Genomic DNA, 19,288 nt, shown 5'->3' with positions numbered 1-19,288 from the left:
TAAATCACTGGATATTGGCAGTGGATTCAAAGTCCAGCTCCTCTCCCCTCCCCAGAGATCTGGGGAGTGGAACTAACAGTTCCAACCTTTTAATCATTTGCATGGTTCTTCTACCTTACCTACCTTACCTGGGGTTGAGAAGTCACCTCATTAAGATAACAAAAGACACTTTTATCACACTCATCACTTAGGAAATTCCAAGAGTTTTAGGAGCTCTGGGCCAAAAAAGATATAAAGATGAAATGTATATTTCATATTACACATTGCAATATCACAAATATTCTTTTTAGATTGATGTGATGTTAGATGGAAAATTTCACATTAACTTGGACTGGGTGATGGCTTCTAAGAGAGTCAAACACCAAATAGTTAGGTAAGGAGATTAAAGGCCTCTTTTGTTTAGTCCTAGTGAGATTTCCATTAAATATATTGTATTTTATTCCATTCCTTTAGTCCTCTCAGAGAGGTTTACAATTGGGCAAAAGTTCAGAAAAGAACAAGGAATGTTAAGAGGATTGAGAAATTGATTTTTCAATAAAACAACCCCCCCCACACTTGAAGCAGTGTGTCAATTATTAATTTCCCTTTAAATTCAGGAGGACACATTCTAATTTCTCATGGAGAGAATAAGACATCAGTTTCTCTCTAAAGCAGAATCCACTACAGTCCTGGTATAGCCTATATCTAGTAGGAATTAAACTCTACTTAAGATGTTTAACATTTGGAAATATTAGAATGTGTGTCATAGTTCAATCACTTCCATATAATATTTTTGCTTGACAAAGAGGGGTTTTTTTTAAAAAAAAAAAGCAAATTTTTTTCTCCAATCAATTATTTTCAATTCTAGATAGAAATAAAAAATAGATTTCAAAGTAAATTTCCAAAGCTTGCTGCTCTGATAAAACAGCATATAATCAAGTAGAAAAAGTATAAAGGAAGGTCAAACAATAATCAGTATCACGGCTGTAAAGAGCAAAGAGATTTATTTAGGGTTTTAGGAGTTGCAATTCAGGAGACGCAGATTTGGGTAAAATCCAAAGAGTGTTCCAAGGAAGAGAGTCAGGAGCTTATAAAGGCAAAAGCTACACAGTTGTTAAAGTTTGTTTTCAAAAATTATAGTTGGCTAGGATGCATAAAGGAAATAAAAGATAGGCTGTCACAAGTTATTTAGGGTAAGGGTCCAATAAGTACCCTGAGTTTCTGGAACATTTTGTAGATGTTCTGAATTCAGACAAGAAGTGATCAGAGTTCAGATTACAGCCAGGCTGAGGCATGCCTACGTTTTACTTCCTCAATGGCCTCCAGCTCCCTTTTAGAAAGCTCTTTTAGCAAAAAACAAACTCCACTTTGATTTTCCTTCTGCAGGAAGTTGGTTTTTTCCATATCTACTGATTGACTTATTGTGGAAGAGTATTCTCATGAAGATGAAGGAGATGACTTCTCTTTCTCCCTTACAGAGTTAAGCAATGTAAGACTATTCCTTGTGGCCAAGGCTTGTTTTTATTGTTTTGATTCTTGAATTGCTTCTTTGACTTCTACATCAATTCAGTTCAGTCGCTCAGTTGTGTCCGACTCTTTGCGACCCCATGAATTGCAGCCCGCCAGGCTTCCCTGTCCATCACCAACTCCCAGAGTTTACTCAGATTCACGTCCATCGAGTCAGTGATGCCATCCAGCCATCTCATCCTCTGTCGTCCCTTTCTCCTCCTGCCCCCACTCCTTCCCAGCATCAGAGTCTTTTCCAGTGATTCAACTCTTTGCATGAGGTGACCAAAGTACTGGAGTTTCAGCTTTAGCACCATTCCTTCCAAAGAACTCCCAGGGCTGATCTCCTTCAGAATGGACTGGTTGGATCTCCTTGCAGTTCAAGGGACTCTCAAGAGTCTTCTCCAACACCACAGTTCAAAAGCATCAATTCTTCAGCGCTCAGCCTTCTTCACAGTCCAACTCTCACATCCATACATGACCACTGGAAAAACCATAGCCTTGACTAGACGGGCCTTAGTCGTCAAAGTAATGTCTCTGATTTTGAATATGCTATCTAGGTTGGTCATAACTTTTCTTCCAAGGAGTAAGCGTCTTTTAATTTCATGGCTGCAGTCACCATCTGCAGTGATTTTGGAGCCCTCCCAAAATAAAGTCTGACACTGTTTCCACGGTTTCCCCATCTATTTCCCATTCTACATAGTGGATAGTAAATATATGGGGTTTTTTGGTGAATATTTGCTAAATAGAGCATAGAACTCTTTGAAGGCTTATGAAAACATGAAAGAAGTGGAGGGTATGTGAAAATAAGAATGATAAAGCCCTATGTGTAACAGGCAATCTACTCGACAAAATGAACTGGAAGTGGAAAATGCAGTTGGAATGAACTTTAAAATTGTAGTTTGCTTCTCAAGTAAGTTATAGAAAATTTAAAGATCAGGTGATATTACCTATTTTTGTAATATGGAATGTATTAACATATATTTCCCATAAAACAAAGTAGTAGCTAATTCACTTAGAATAAACTGGGAAACAGAAAATGTGTCTAAGAATAAAGAACTGTAAGAGAAAATTGTTAAAATTGGAGGAGAGGAAAGGAGTTTACTTTACAGAGCAGACACTACATGACAGGCACGTTGTGCCTGGTAATACGTTGGGCACATTTCTTCCAGCAATTTCTAACATAAAAATGGGGGCTTAGTGTTTGTGACATTTATATTCACTAAGTAAGTGATGCACCAGTGACTAGAAAACAGATGTCTCAGATTCCAAAACCTGAATTTTACCGTAGTTCTTTATTGCATTCCAACAGGATAGATTTAAAGAGTACTAGAAATCTACCTTTTTAGTCTCTGCTCTGCTCAATATTCTGTAAGAGCCAAATGGGAAAATAATTTGAAAAAGGATAAATAGATGCATATGTATAACTGAGTCACTTTGCTGTATATCTGAAATTAACACAACATGGGAAATCAGCTATGTGGTGGTTTAAGTTATGTCTGATGCTTTTGGGACCCCACGGACTACAGCCTTTCAGGCTTCTCTGTCCATGGGCTTTCCCAGGTGAGAATACCGGATGGGTTGCCACTTTTCTTCTTCAGGGGCTCTTCCTGACCCAGGGTTTGGACCCTCATCTCCTGCACTGGCAAGTGGATTCTTTAGAACTGAGCCACCAGGCATTTACTGCAACTGAACCCATGTCTCCTCCAACATAAAGTAAATTTTAAAAGCAAATTTAAAAATAAAATCAATCTTATACTTACAAACTCAATTCTTAATAGTATCTTTTATTTGTCTCTGATTGAGTTGGTGTTTGTTGTTCTTCCTAATCTGTTCCTTTTCATCTACTTACCCCTTTATACACATTGCTGACTTTCCCTACCAGCCAGTGTCAAGCTTCCTTGAGCAGCCCAACACCAATATTCTCCATCTCTGACAAAGTCTCTCTCCTTGACCAAACTTTAGTCAGGCTCCTCTGGTCCCTTACCTTGAATAGGGCTAGACCTTGGACTTCCCTGTTCATCTTTTCATTACCCAGTTTTAGCCAAAATCCTCGTTGGCAGTTCATAGTCCCCCTCATCCTTAATATCTGATCATCTGAGAGGCTGAGTCAAAATCCTCATCCTGCCCTCCATCCCTCAGATGATGTCTGACTTTTATGCTTTTGGCATGAATCTTATTAGGTCAGTTTAGCAAGAATTCTCTACCCCTGATGTCTATACTTAGTAATTTTCTGTCTGCTGACCCGCCAATCTGCTCCTTGATTATAAATCCCTGCTTTTCTGTATTTGAAATGGAGCCCAGGCCTATATTAAGGTCTCTTTTCCTTTACTGCCAAAGTTCCTAAATAACATATGTTTTTTACTAAGGGAAAAAACACAAACAAACTTTAACTATCATACCTCTTTAGTTCTCTCTGATATCTCCATGACAAACAAAACAAAACAAACAAACTACAAAGCTATAATTCTACTCTAAGGTCTTAAATTCTGATTTTAACAGTCTTCTGACTTCAACTACTCTTCTTTTTACTTTTACCATTTTTTAAAAATATTTATAGAACTAGTCCTCTATATTTATTTTCAACTTCTGTAACATGTAGCATAATAATAATGAAGACATGTCATGGAGAACACTAAAATCAGTCCAGTTCAGTCACTCAGTCGTGTCCAACTTTTTGCGACCCCGTGAATCACAGCACACCAGGCCTCCCTGTCCATCACCATCTCCCGGAGTTCACTCAAATTCACGTACATTGAGTTGGTGATGCCATCCAGCCATCTCATCCTCTGTTGTCCCCTTTTTCTCCTGCCCTCAATCCCTCCCCAGCATCAGAGTCTTTCCCAATGAGTCAACTCTTCGCATGAGGTGGCCAAAGTACTGGAGTTTCAGCTTTAGCACCATTCCTTCCAAAGAAATCCCAGGGCTGATCTCCTTCAGAATGGACTGGTTGGATCTCTTTGCAGTTCAAGGGACTCTCAAGAGTCTTCTCCAACACCACAGTTCGAAAGCATCAATTCTTCAGTGCTCAGCCTTCTTCACAGTCCAACTCTCACATCCATACATGACCAGTGGAAAAACCATATCTTTGGCTAGATGGACCTTTGTTGGCATAGTAATGTCTTTGCTTTTGAATATGCTATCTATGTTGGTCATAACTTTCCTTCAAAGAAGTAAGCATCTTTTAATTTCATGGCTGCAGTCACCATCTAAAATAGTCATGCTATTTTTTTTTCACCTGTACAAAGTTTATAGTCTAAAAATTATTTTGTATTCATTTTCTCAAGATTAGACTAGAATTAAAAGCTATATTTAGACATACTGTTTTTATTTATTTATTTATTTGCTTTCCAACTTTATTGAGATGTTATTAACATAATGTACATTATACAATAGATTAGATGCAGATGTGTATCATCTTAATAAGTATAAAATTACATGGTGAATATGGATTTTAAATCCAAAGTATAATGAATAAGTTAGCATTGCTCCAATGTGGTTCATCAGATCAAAATATTTCTCCTCGCTGGAAAGTCTTTTTTTAAAAAACAAACAAACAAACAAAGTAACCTTTTGTGAGGTTCTTTCTAATTGTGGGTGTAATATTTTATTTTAATGGTTGTAATTGTTCTAGGGCTATTTTGCCCACCTTGTACTACTTATGCCTTCAGGAATCGATCTGAAAATTTGCCATGAAGTTATTCTGCATCTGATGTCTTTCATCATCATCTTTATTTTCAAAGAGTAGTATTTTAGAATTTGGATTCTGGTCTATCTAGGAGCTAGATATGAGTTATCCATCAGTGGCAGTAACTCAACTTGCCCCTTTCAGAGGCATCAGTAGAGCACAGAACTCTTCTATATTGGTGCCTATAAAATAGAAGGTCTATGTTTCTTATGGGATTCAGGTGCTATATGACAGTATGAATGCTGAATATTTTATGTTGAAGGAAAATGGCAAGTGCAAAACAGACTCTCTGACAAACTCCATCTCTCCTGAGGCAGGTCAAAAGACCCTTGTGTAAGAGGTACCTTCCCCATACCCAGCAAAAAGAAGCATGCTTATCTCTGAAGATGGAATAGAAACCCAGCACAATCTAGAAAAAAAACACAGGCTTTGCTAAGTTTCCTCCAGATTACTACCTTTACCACTTGTCTCTTACATCTTTTTCACTCTTCCTCAAACTAGTATAAAAACATTCAGGTCTTCATTTCCTTGGTGGTTTAGTTGAAAAGTTTTGTTCAACTCTTGCAATCTCATAGCCTGCCAGGCTCCTCTGCCCATGGGATTTCTCAGGCAAGAATATTGGAGTGGGTTGCTATTTTTTATGGAGGCTAAATAAATGTGTGTGTTTTTCTCCTACTCATCTGTCTTTTGTCAATACAATTTACAGGGTCCCAGTTGAGAAATCTCAGCTAGAAAGGGGGAGGATTTTTTCTACCTTACATGTCCATAGAGTAAAAAGAACTAGGGCTGTAGCATGAGACAGCTTTCGTTTGGGTCCTGACTCTTCAAGTTAATAGCTTTCAACGTCTCTCTACTGTAAAAAGGGGAGAAAAGTATTTAGTTCTCTGAGTTGTTGCAATAGTAAGTGAGACTAGATTTGTAAATAGGTAGCATGGTAAATGAAACACAGAGAAGTTGGCTAGATGACACTACTGATAAAAACATCTGCTTCTCAATGCAGAGGATTCAAGAGATGTGGGTTCAATCCCTGAGTTGGGGTTGAATACTAGACCCACTCTAGTACTCCTGCCTGCAAAATCCCATGGACAGAGGAGCCTGGTAGATTACAAGCCATGTGGTCACAGAGAGTTAGATGCAACTGAGTACTAATATCCCATGGTAGTCTTCATATTATATAAATCTTTCTTTACTAAGTAATCGGTATGAGATTATTCAATGAACCGCAGTGTAACCATCTTAAACATTTGCTTGTATATTAAAATTAGAATTTATTTATGGCACCAGGATAGAATTTTATAGCCTTTTCAGTTGTACAGTTTTCTTCTTTTTAAATAGTATCCCATCCGTAATGACAAGAGAGGAAGAGAAAGAGGGAGAGAGGGAGGGATTGGGAGAGAGAATGAGACAGAGAGAGAGAGAATATGGACCATGGAGTAATACCTAAACATAGAATATTTTGTCTATTTCATTTTCTCTATTTAGAAACATAAATATGTAAGATCAATACATTTAAACCTAAGACAAGGTAAATTAAGGATTATTAACAACCAGCCAGATCATGATATTAAAAAAAAAAAACAATGCATAATATTCAAAGACATGACTATCCTCTCTCTAATGAGCAGAATGAGTTCAAGGGGTGGTTTGGGGAATAGGAATAGACTCTTTGAAACCTTTAGCAACTACTGAAGACAACCTTGAACACATATACCCTCTAAGTAACTATTCCATGCCATGCACATACAGCCCTAGAATATTCCCCTTGTTTTGTCCTCTCAACTAAATTGTTGGCCAGATTCTAGATCTGTCACTGCCTCTATCCATCACTAACTCTTAAATCTTCTGCTAACCTGCTTTCACTTACCATATGCTTTCTTGATAACCTCCCACCTGTGAGAGTTTTCTCATCTCATCACTAGTACATTTTCTTTCACTCAGCTGCCCTAGCTCCATACTTACTTATACACACATGGGTATCGTCCCTATGTAAATGTTCTAGGTCTTCTTTTGATCTGGTTTGAACTTCAGCTTTTCCATGTTAAGCTCTAGTTCTGCAAGTACATAGGATGTTTCATTGTTGTTATTAATGATCCATCTATTCTCTTATTTTATTTAAAAAAATCATACAATGGTACTCCTAGTCACCTCCCAAGAAAATTGAAGCTTTATCCAACATTTTACTTTCTAATAAGTCCTCCAATCCTGCTCTTGACTCCTCTCCCTTACACCTGCTGTCTTTCTGTTCAATTCTACTGCAATTGGCCTTTCCCTTCTCCAGCCTCAACAAGCGCCATTGTTCAAAGTATCTCTCTTTTCAGTGTCTCTCCTTTTGACTCTTTTGACTCAAGAACACATGTATTGAATCTACTTCGTTCTAAATGAGTCTGATGAAATGACCGCAGCCCATGAAATCAATTTCCAACTCCCAAGCTTCATTCCACATTCCCTCTGCATCCTCTACACCTACTAATTCTGAGGCAGGTGATAGAGAGCCCCCAGACTGAGGAGCTGCAGTTCATCCCTTTGTGGACTGATGCTCCAAGATGAAGAGGAGAAGAAGCTAAGCCCTACCCAGATAAGAGACCACGCATTTCTCATTCTTGTCTTCAGGGACACCTTCTCAAATATACATGCACAGAGTCTCCTTGGAGGTCAACTTCCCCATAGTCCTCTTCTCTAGAATCCATCTTGGCTGAGAGATGTGCGTGCATACATAAGAGGACCCTGTGAAAGGGAAAGTGTTAGTTCTTCAGTCGTGTCTGATGCTTTGTGACCCCATGGACCATAGCCTGCCAGGCTCTTCTGTGTAGGAATTCTCTAGGCAAGAATACTGGAGTGGGTTGCCATGCCCTTCTCCAGGAGATTTTCCCAACCCAGTGATTGAACCCAGGTTTCCTTCACTGCAAGCAGACTCTAATACCTGAGACACCAGAGAAGCCCCTGAGATGTACCAAATTCAGATTCAGAACTAGGCAAAGCAAGATGACTGCTCAAAGGAAATTTGGGATGACCCATATAAGTGATTCAAACTACCACAAGGGTGGGATTCTCTCTGAGCCTGCCTGTGTGCCTATACACATATGCCTTTTTTCCTCCTAATAAAAAGTTGTTTCACTACTTTACATCTTTGTGAGAATTCATTTCCGCAAGGCTGTACAGGCAAGGGCCTTGCCACTGGCCACTGGTCTAGTGGCTAGGATTCATTACTCTCACTGCTGCAGCCTGACTTTAGTCTTTAGCCAACAACTGAAAACCTGCTTCATGTCGCTGTAGGCCGAGGCCATCTGAAACCACTTCTTTTCAACAAAGCTTGTGTGCATGCTTGCTAAGTCCTTCAGTCATCTCTGGCTCTTTGCAACCCTATGGACTGTAGCCCACCAGACTCCTCCATCAGTGGGATTCTCCAGACAAGAATATTGAAGTGGGTTACCATGCCCTCCTCTGGGAGATCTTCCCAACTCAGAGATCAAAACCCACTTCTTTTATGTTTCCTGCATTGGCAGACAAGTTTTTTGTTTGTTTCTTTGTATTTTTCTTTAAACCATTAGCGCCACCTGGGAAGCCCCAACAAGGCTTACGTGAAGTCGCTCAGTCATGTCCAACTCTTTGCGACCCCATGGACTGTAGCCTACCAGGCTCCTCTGTCCATGGGATTTTCCAGGCAATAGTACTGGAGTGGATTGCCATTTCCTTCTCCAAGGAATCTTCCCAACCCAGGGATCGAACCCGAGTCTTCCACAAGGCTTACCTCTAGCTAAAACATTTTCTGCAAGTGCATTCCAGTGATTTTTTTTTCATCCTCTATAAATAAAATGCTTTTTTTCTCCTATAGCCTACTGTAAGTCTACACATTCTTTCTGTCGCAACTTAAATGCCACAAAATTAAATTCATTTTCTTACCATAGCACTTCCCCAAAATTTATTTGATAGAATTTATCACATTCTACCTTGCATTACAGCTTAATAGTCACCTGTGCTCTTCTTTTTATCTCTTCTATTAAATTGTAAGCTCCTTAGAGATGAAGTCATCTTATTTATTTTTACAGGAACTGCCATCTTTGCAATACTGCTAATCTTTTTTCCTTGTTTGTTTTGTTTTCCTAAATCAAATAAAAGGAAGCAGGCTAATGTTTGATACATAATTATGATGTGATAAGTACCACATCGTGTATTATCAACACAATTACAGTATGAATGAAGTTATCTTGTCCATTTTGTTGATGGAGAAACTTAGTTTTGGAGTAATTAAGTGGTGTAGTCAATACTCTGTATCTGGAATCAGTTCATTTCAGTTGCTCAGTCGTGTCTCACTCTGCAACCGCATGGACTGCAGCAAGCCAGGCCTCCCTGTCCATCACCAACTTCCAGAGCTTACTCAAACTCATGTCCATCGTGATGCCATCCAATCATCTCATCTTCTGTCGTCCCCTTCTCCTCCCACCTTCAATCTTCCCCAGCATCAGGGTCTTTTCAAATGAGTCAGTTCTTCGCATCAGGTGGCCAAAGTATTGGATTCAGCTTCAGCATCAGCCCTTCCAGTGAATATTCAGGACTGATTTCCTTTAGGATGGACTGGTTGGATCTCCTTGCAGTCCAAGGGACTCTCAAGAGTCTTCTCCAACACCACAGTTCAAAAGCATCAATTCTTCAGTGCTCAGCTTTCTTTGTAGTCTAACTGTCACATCCATACATGACTACAGGAAAAACCATAGCTTTGACAAGACAGACCTTTGTTGGCAAAGTAATGTCTTTGCTTTTTAATATGCTGTCTAGGTTGGTCATAGCTTTTCTTCCAAGGAGAAAGCATTTTTTAATTTCATGGCTGCAGTCACCATATGCAGTGATTTTGGAGCCCCACCCCCCACGCCAAGTAAAGTCTGTCGCTGTTTCCATTGTTTCCCCATCTATTTGCCATGAAGTGATGAGACCAGTTGCCATGATCTTAGTTTTTTGAATGTTGAGTTTTAGGCCAACATTTGCACCCTCTTTCACACTCATCAAGAGGCTCTTTAGTTCTCCTTTGCTTTCTACCACAAGGGTGGTATCATCTGCGTATCTGAGGTTATTGATATTTCTCCTGGCAATCTTGATTCCAGCTTGTGCTTCATCCAGCCCAGCATTTCTCCTGATGTACTCTGCATATAAGTTAAATAAGCAGGGTGACAATACGCAGCCTTGAGGTACTCCTTTTCCTATTTGGAACCAGTCTGTTGTTCCATGTCCAGTTCTAACTGCTGCTTCTTGACCTGCATCAGATTTCTCAGGAGGCAGGAAAGGTGGTCTGATATTCCCATCTCTTTTAGAAATTTCCAGGTTATTGTGATCCACACAGTCAAAAGTTTTGACATAGTCAATAAAGCAGAAGTAGATGTTTTTCTGGAACTCTCTCACTTTTCTTATGATCCAGTGTTTGTTGGCAATTTGATGTCTGGCTCTTCTGCCTTTTCAAAATTCAGCTTGAACCTCTGGAAGTTCTTGGTTCATCTACTGTTGAAGCCTGGCTTGGAGAATTTTGAGTATTATTTTTCTAGTGTGTGAGATGAGTGCAATTGTGTGGTAGTTTGAGCATTCTTTGGCATTGCCTTTCGTTGGGATTGGAATGAAAACTGACCTTTTTCAGTCCTGTGGCCACTGCCGAGTTTTCCAAATTTGCTGGCATATTGAGTGCAGCAGTTTCACAGCATCATCTTTCAGGATTTGAAATAGCTCCACTGGAATTCCATCACCTCCACTAGCTTTGTTCATAGTGATGCTTCCTAAGGCCCACTTGACTTCACATTCCAGGATATCTGGCTCTAGATGAGTGATCATACCATTGTGGTTGTCTGGGTCATGAAGATCTTTCTGTATAATTTTTCTGTGCCTGGAATAGCCAGTTCTGATTCCCAAACTCATCCCCTGTGTTTTCTTTGTTGGTACCTCTTTCTATTGCCCTTTCCACATCTACTGCAATTATTTGCTTATATGTCTGCTTCTTCAACTGACTTTGAGCTTCAGAAAACTAAATGTTTTTAGTAGGTACACAGTATATGATTGTAAAGTGGTGTCTGATAAGTAAATGGAAATTTGTACTACATTGAAAATTAACATTATTACAAGATGGGAATCTCTTAGGTACCTTGTTTTTTCTTGCCTTTTTTTTTTTTTTAAATAGCATCTACTGGGAACATTTGAATTTCCTGATAAGTGAAAAGATCAAAGAATGAATCTACTATTTTCATTCTGCAGTCTCAGAGCCTTGAACCTTGCTGTGTAAAATGTGGTCCTGATTCTGAGCAATGCCCTATGGGGTTCCTGGATGCAAAGACTTCCTGTGTCCCCCATTTCTTCAATTATAAGAAACAACCTTCACTTAGCATCTGTGGCCTTCCCTGAGTTCCAATGGGCAGATTCAAACAATTGTTAATTAGGGAAGAGAAGGGATTCGAGACCATGGAGAAATAGTTAAGAGAAGCCTTGGGGCAGGTGCCGCTTTCCCATCAAGGGATATATCCAACAATATCTTTGAGCTGTTTTGAAGATACTGAAACCCCCTCCGGTGGAGAAGTTAATGATTAACAGTGCTGTGCTGCTCACAAGCAGGTAGACCTCAGACCAGCTGGACCTGAATGTTGATGATGCTGACTCCTACATACCACCCATCAGAAGAATGTCCACAAGCTGATCAAGTGGTCTTTAAACCATTACTGTAAAACTCCTCACTATCTTCCCCAAGCTAGGACACTCGATTTTGAAGGCATTAGCCTGCTGGGGCCCCCTTTGCCTGGGAAAAGAATAAGCTAGTTTTTTCTACTTCATACAAAACTCTGTCTCCGAGGTTCGATTCAGCACCATTGTACAGAGAAGCTGAGCTTTCGACCTCAGTCCTTAAACCAACAGACTGTGCATCACGTAGGAGCTGGTTAGACAGACAGAATCTTGGGTCTCTTCCCAGATCCACTGAATCAGAAACTTCACTCTACAAGAATCCCAGGCGAGTCATATGCATGTTAAAATTTTCTGGGCACTGACTAAGGTTGCCATCTTCCTGAAGGTAAAATTCACATAAGTAAAAAAGTTAGAACTTTGCTTTGATTAGTAGATTCCTAGGATGAAGTAGCATGTTTATGAGCAAATGATGAGGCAGCCAATCATCCATTTTAATATAATCAGAATTAACAGGCAACACAGTCGACAATTACTGTCAAGAGACTTTATCGCTCTCGCCTTTTCCTTGCCCCTGCCCAGGCCATTCCATTAACTGAGCCCTGGGAAACATTTCAATGACAAGAGTAGCAAAGGGTTTGATTTCCCTTTCAGTTTATATTTGCAGGCAAAAAACGAAAGGAGGAGGCATAAAGAAAGCACATTGCAAGCAGCATAATGCAAATGAGGTCCCTTTAAACAGCAAGCAATCAGCATAGGTACATGCCTTATGCTGTAGTCCCAAATGCAATCATTAGACTTCTTTCCCACCAGGGAAAGGCAAGACATCAAGTGCTATTGAACATTGCCAATTTTTACAGTGGATCAGCTTGAAAATATTTAGCACAGATGTTTCTGTAATTGTGACACACTGGGAAAATTCACATGTTCAATTGCCCTCTAACGCTCTCTTCCATCTGTGCTGTGTGATGGTCCACAGTTACTGCACTGGGCCGTTACATGAAGCAGGGAATAATGGGGTCTGGCTCAGGACCTATAGGAAGGATCTCTTGTACCATCTGTACAACTCTATTCATTTGCAGGTATAAGTGTGCTTGTCCTTATTTACGGTCATTGCTATCACATACCTACAAGGCTGCATTTATTTCCTGTGCTCCATGATGAAGCAGAACTTTGCTGGCAACCAAGGTCTAGAGAGAATGAGTGGCATAGAGAATTGGAAAGCAAAATCTCCACTTTTCTTTCCTTGGCTGCAGCCTGAATTCTAATCAAGGTCAGTAATGACTGAAAGTTTTTATGAGCTGCTGGTTGTTTGGTGTATGCAAAGTAAGCTAACTGGCTCATTTGGGTTCTCAGCGAACAGTTGCCCAAGTTACAAACCATTGACTTCATGTTTTTTTTTTCTTTTTAATCTGAGCAAAGAGATCTCTTAGCAGTGTGCTTTCTGAGTATTCCAGTCCTCCATGTTCTGATTTTCTTCTCTCGAATCTAGGATTGCTTGAATTTTTGCATTTTGACATGCCTGGTCCTTTCTTGGTGGCTATGCTTCTCAGACTCTTATTCTGTCTTCTAATATATTACAAATCTCTTAAGGAGAAGGGTCCTTTCTTCCATTACCCTTCTTTCATTGTCACTCTTGACTGCCAATAAGTTGCCATTCTTGACCCACTGAAGATAGAATTAATGCAAATAGAATTAACTCCATAGACATCTTTGGAGAATACATTTGAAATATACAATGGGAGTGGAAAGCTTGGACTATCCAATCTTTCATAATATGCTACATTTTCTTCTAGCCTCTAGCCTATGGTCACTTGGATGTGAAAAACTACATGCAAAACACCAAACTGTTTATCTGCCTTTTCTCTCCTGCAACAAACCACCAGACCAATAGATTTTTAAAACCACTCAATCGTTTTTAATGTGACCCCAGAAACATTTTTAATACTGTATTTTCAACTTGAGCTGTAAACATTTCATATATTTTGCAAGTAATTTGCAGGTTGAGTAAGCAATCCTGCCTAGATTGCTCATAAATTGAGGTCGGCCTTATTATCATCATGGCCACCTTACAGGAACTCCTAAATAAATTAAGGAGCTAATTTTATCTCTAAACAATGTTTAGCAATTATAAAGCTTCAGAAAATGGTATACTTGAATTCTGACCTTAAGAGATAAGAAATATTTCCAATTCTATGCTCTATCTCTCAATGATTATTTCACTCCACCTCACAGCTTGAAGTCCCACATTGATGCTACTGAAATCAGATGTACATATTTGATGACAGAATCTAAAAATCTGCATTAAAAGGGCTTTGACACAAATGGCTCTGGTCATTGAAGAGAAACATTATCTTCTCAGCTATCCACATTGTGACTATGTAGGAACAAACATTTTATTGTCGTTCAGTTGCTGAATTGTGTTAGATTCTTTGCAACACCATGGACAGCAAAATACCAGTCTCCTCTCTCCTTCACTGTCTCTCAGAGTTTACTCAGATTTATGTTCATTGAGTATGTGATTGACCCACTGCTTGTATTTTCAAACACATATTCAATTTTTATTTAACATGTATGATTGCATGTTGGTTATGTGTTTGGCACTAAGCTAGAGTGTTGAGATACAAATATGGAAAAAGTAAAACATGTGTTATCCTTCTCCTTAAAGCTTGTAATCCGCAAGGCATATAGGAAAACAAATGGACAATTTAAATGTGAGTTGAGTCATTATTTGGGCAATACGGGGTATGACGGATGCCCATAGAAATCACCTAACATTTACTTGTGGGATGAAACACAGCTTCTCCTAAGATATAATATCTTAGTAGCCATCTGGAAGGTAAGTGGACATTTTCAAAGAGACATGGAATATGAAAGTATGTCACTTCAAAGGAGAAGCATCACAAAGCTCTTTACATAATAAGCAGTTACATAATTATGTCCTGAATTTAGTTCTGTGTGACTTTATACTAGAGCCAACCCACCCATTTCCCAGGACTAGAAGAATCTTAAGGGTAGTGCCTAAAAATATGCTACTTTAGCACAAGGATTGTTGTGAGCTGAAAGCAAATGAAAAGAAGTAGATACAAGAAAGGCTGTCTGCGATGGTTAAGCCACTAGGTTGTGTCCGACTCTTGTGACCTAAGTGACCAGGCTCCTCTGTCCTTGGGATTCTTCAGGCAAGAATACTGGAGTAGGTTGCCACTTCCTTCTCCAGGGGAATCATCCTGACCCAGGAATCAAATCTGGTCTCCTGCATTGCAGGCAGTTTCTTTACCAACTGAGCTATGAGGGAAGCACTTTAGGTCCCCACATATTTGTCTTCCCCCAAGTTGCTCCTTCTAGTGCCTTGGAGTTACTTTGCTTTGTCCTGCTACTTCTCTACAAAATTATTGTTCCTTGCCAAGATTCTCTACAAGCCCAAGTCCTCATCGTACCCACTGAGTCCCTCATCACTGAGTATTGTTATGTATGTGTGCGATACAGATGTTATTAAAATTCTGGGTTTTTTTTTTCACTTACGAATCTGTCTTTTGTTAGTCTAATTTATAAGACCCAAGCCAATGAACTAAAGATGAATAGAGGAAATTTTTTTCCCTCTCCCACTGTGTATATAAAATCCCATTGCATCAACTACAATGATTTTAGAAAAAAATGGGGTTTGAGGAACAAAAGTCAAAAGCATCAGTGACACACACACAAAAAGATAGGAACCTAACAAAGATGGTGATCATTTTGGATGCATTAAGTGATTAAGAAACATATAAATAATCAGTAAATATGGCATTTTTCCTTGAAAAAAATCCCAAGGTCTGCTTGCAGAAGGGGATATAAAGAAGATTGCAGTTTGTGAGTGCTCACAAATGCAATGAGGAAGGTTATCTGAAATCAGACAAAAATTGTAAAACCAGATGTGGAGAGGGGTATTAGTTTTCCCTTAATACCATAAAAAACTATCACAGATTTGGCACTTTCCATGAAGTCTGGGCACAGGTTTGTTGTTGTTCAATCACTCAGTCATATCTGACACTTTGCAATATCATGGGCTGCAGCATACCAGGCTTCTCTGTCCTTCACTAACTCCCAAGTTTGCTCAAATTCATGTCCATCGGGTCAGTGATACTATCTAACCATCTTATCCTCTGCTAACTTCTCCTGTTGCCTTCAATCTTTCCCAGCATCCGGGTCTTTTCCAATGAGTTGGCTGTTTATATCAGATTGCCAAAGTATTGGAGCTTCAGCTTCAGCTTTAGCATCAGTCTTTCCAATGAATATTCAGGGTTGATTTCTGTTAGATCTTTGATTTATGGACCTAACATTCCATGTTCCTATGCAACATTGTTCTTTACAGCATTGGTCTTTCACCACCAGACGCATCCACAACTGAACGTCATTTCCGCTTTGAGCCAGTTGCTTCATTCTTTCTGGAGCTATTAGTAATTGACTTCCACTCTTCCCAGTAACATATTGAACACCTTCCAACCTGGGGGACTCATCTTCCATGGTCATATCTTTTCGCCTTTCCATACTGTTTATGGGTTACTTGTGGCAAGAACACTAGAGTGGGTTGCCATTTCTTTCTCTAGTGGACCATGGTTTGTCAGAACTCTTCACTGTGACTCAGCCATCCTGGGTAGCCCTGCACAGCAGGGTTACGCAAGCCCCTTAGCCATGACAAGGCTGTGATACATGAAAGGGGGGCACAGATTTAGTTGGGTTCTAAATCATGGTGTTGGTGAGGTCATGTTCCTTTCTGAAGGCTTTGAAGAATCTGCTTTCAAGGTCATCCAGTTGCTGCAGAATTCCTTTCCTGAGGAATATAGTTGAAGTTCCTACTGTCTGGTGACTGTTAGCTGTAAGCCCTCAGCTACTAGAGAGCTCTCTCGAGTCCTGCAAGTGTTGAATTCTCCCAAAGCTGGGAATCTCTCTTACGCTTTTTTTTCTGCTCCATATCTGGCTCTAAACAGGGTAAGTTCTCTGCTTTTAAGGGCTCATGGGGTTAGAATAGGTTTGACATCCCAGGTGGCACTAGTGGTAAAGAACCCACCTGCCAATGCAGGAGATATAAAAGACTCAGATTTGATTCCTGGGTCGGGAAGAGCCCCCTGGAGAATGAAATGGAAACCCACTCCGATATTCTTGCCTGGAGAATTCCACGGACAGAGAAACCTGGCAGGCTACTGTCCATAAGGTTGCAAAGAGTTGAACACGACTGAAATGACTTAGCATGCATGCATGCACCTAGACAATCCAGGATAATCTTCCTTACTTCAGGTCAGTGATCAGTAACCTCCAGTCATCTGCAAAGTCCTTTTCACCATGTAACATAATATATTCACAAGGTCTAGGGATTTGCACATGGTACCTTAGGAGACCTATTCCATCTACCACCTATGGACATGACTCATAAGACATGTGGTGGGCTGAGGGAACTGGCAGATGTTTGAAACGTATGCATTTTGTGTGTTCCTAGTTGGATCAGTTTATCCAGGTATCAGTTTCTTTGGTCAACTAGTACATCTCCTGGATGAAATCATACATAAGAAAACATGAAATTTATATTATGACCAAGTTGTTCCTTAACATGGCATTTGCATTGGGACAGATGTGTGTTTTTTAAAAAATTTATCTAGCAACACTGATCATATATACTTTAAGGACAAGAGAATTAGAGTTGGCTTATACAAACATAGCTGTAGTGGAAGGCTCATAAGCACAATAGATACAGAAATCTTTCTGATATCTATTCTCATATCTATTCTAACTATAAGAATGTAAGATAATTACCAAGTATATTTAGACCTTAATTCCCTTATTGGTAAAGTAAAAGACTTGGCCAAATAATCTCATAAGTCCTTTCCAGACAAAAAAGATAATTTCCATAATAAATCTAAGTTCTAAATAAATGGATAAATAACTCATAAATAAGATTTGAAGAAGCAATGACTGTTTTCATATTTGTTGATAAGTACATCTGGCCAAAGGCTCTAATTCCATTATCTGACAAAATGACACTTTCATACTGCTTTGAAATTACAGAAGAATATGTTTTTGAATGAATATATTTTTGCCCTTGAGGATGAGAATAGAAATAAAAAATAAAGCACTTAGTGCAGAAGAAGAAATAAAAAGGATAATAGGATGTAAATACTAGCTTGTGATGAATTCTATTTTTTTTTTGTAGAAAAATAAATGTGCTCCCCTGAGTTAATGCCAAAAATAAGTGAATCTAGATTTTGAATCACATTTGATATTAGGTAGGCACTGACTAATGTTGTATCAAGAAACAGAATGAAGAATCAGCCACCCCAGTGCAATATTTCCCTTTCTTTGAGTCAGTTCATTAGATCAGCCCCAAGCTGTCAGTTCAGGCAAAAAAGATATGTCTGGGCTCAAGTGCTCAGATATGATTATTTGGTCAGAGCTAAAAAATGTTCTTCCTGGCAATGATGTTTTAATCTAACCAAATTTATTGAACATCCCCCCACCCCACATGTCTTAGGTTTTTTGCCAGGTTGTGTAGGAGTTTTTAAATGCATGATCTCAGGTTCTAGAATCAAGAAACTCACAGCCACAGTGGCAAGTCTCTCCTTCAGCATCCCTTCTATCTGTTTCAACCCACGGATAACATGATGAGTCAGAAGGAAACCCCGTTAGACCTCACTAACTTGCAATTCCCAAGAAACTCCTTCTTTCTTTATCAGCTATCAGTTCCAATGAGCTAGCTGCCAGTTATAGCTGACATTGGAAACTTGCTAGCAAATTACATCACCTCCCACAGCAGTGTCTGAGTCACGTGGTCGTTTTGCTTCTCAACACCCTCTTCCTTCATCTCTCTCCCTCTTCCCTGGAGTCTCATTTTCCTTCTCTGGGTTCTATGGGTATCCTGTGACCTTTACTCTCGGTGCATGTGTTATACTGCAGCATCCTGGAGGGCTTGCTTTTATGACTCAGCTACTCGACTGTGAATGTTAGGAGGGCAAGGATGTGTCTTAAGTCTTTTTGACTCCTCAGCCTTCAAAGCTGACTAAACTACAGACGGAAGTCAAATCAATGTGTGATGAATAAGTGATAGTATTGGTGGTAGTGCCACTGATTGAGTCAAATTGAAACTTCTCAATAGAAAAGTCTTAAAGAAGTCAATATTCTTAACTAAAAATCACTTTTCATAATATGTGCCCTGTAGTTTTAAAGTCTTCCCAGTCATGGCATATGATTTCATTCACTTCATACAAATGCAAAACAAGTTTGTGTGCCTGATACCAGTATAACCAGTTGATTTTCCTCATTTCATTCATATATCAGGTTCAGTTCAGTTCAGTCCCTCAGTTGTGTCCAAGTCTTTGCCACCCCATAGACTACAGCAAGCCAGGCTTCCCTGTCCATCACCAACTCCCAGAGCTTACGCAAACTCAAATCCATTGAGTCAGTGATGCCATCCAACCATCTCATCCTCTGTCGTCACCTTCT

The sequence above is a fragment of the Ovis canadensis genome, chromosome 23 (assembly GCF_042477335.2).
Source record: "Ovis canadensis isolate MfBH-ARS-UI-01 breed Bighorn chromosome 23, ARS-UI_OviCan_v2, whole genome shotgun sequence".
NCBI classification, from domain to species: Eukaryota; Metazoa; Chordata; class Mammalia; order Artiodactyla; family Bovidae; genus Ovis; species Ovis canadensis.
The sequence above is the reverse complement of the archived record's forward strand: the minus strand, read 5'-3'. Positions refer to the sequence as shown.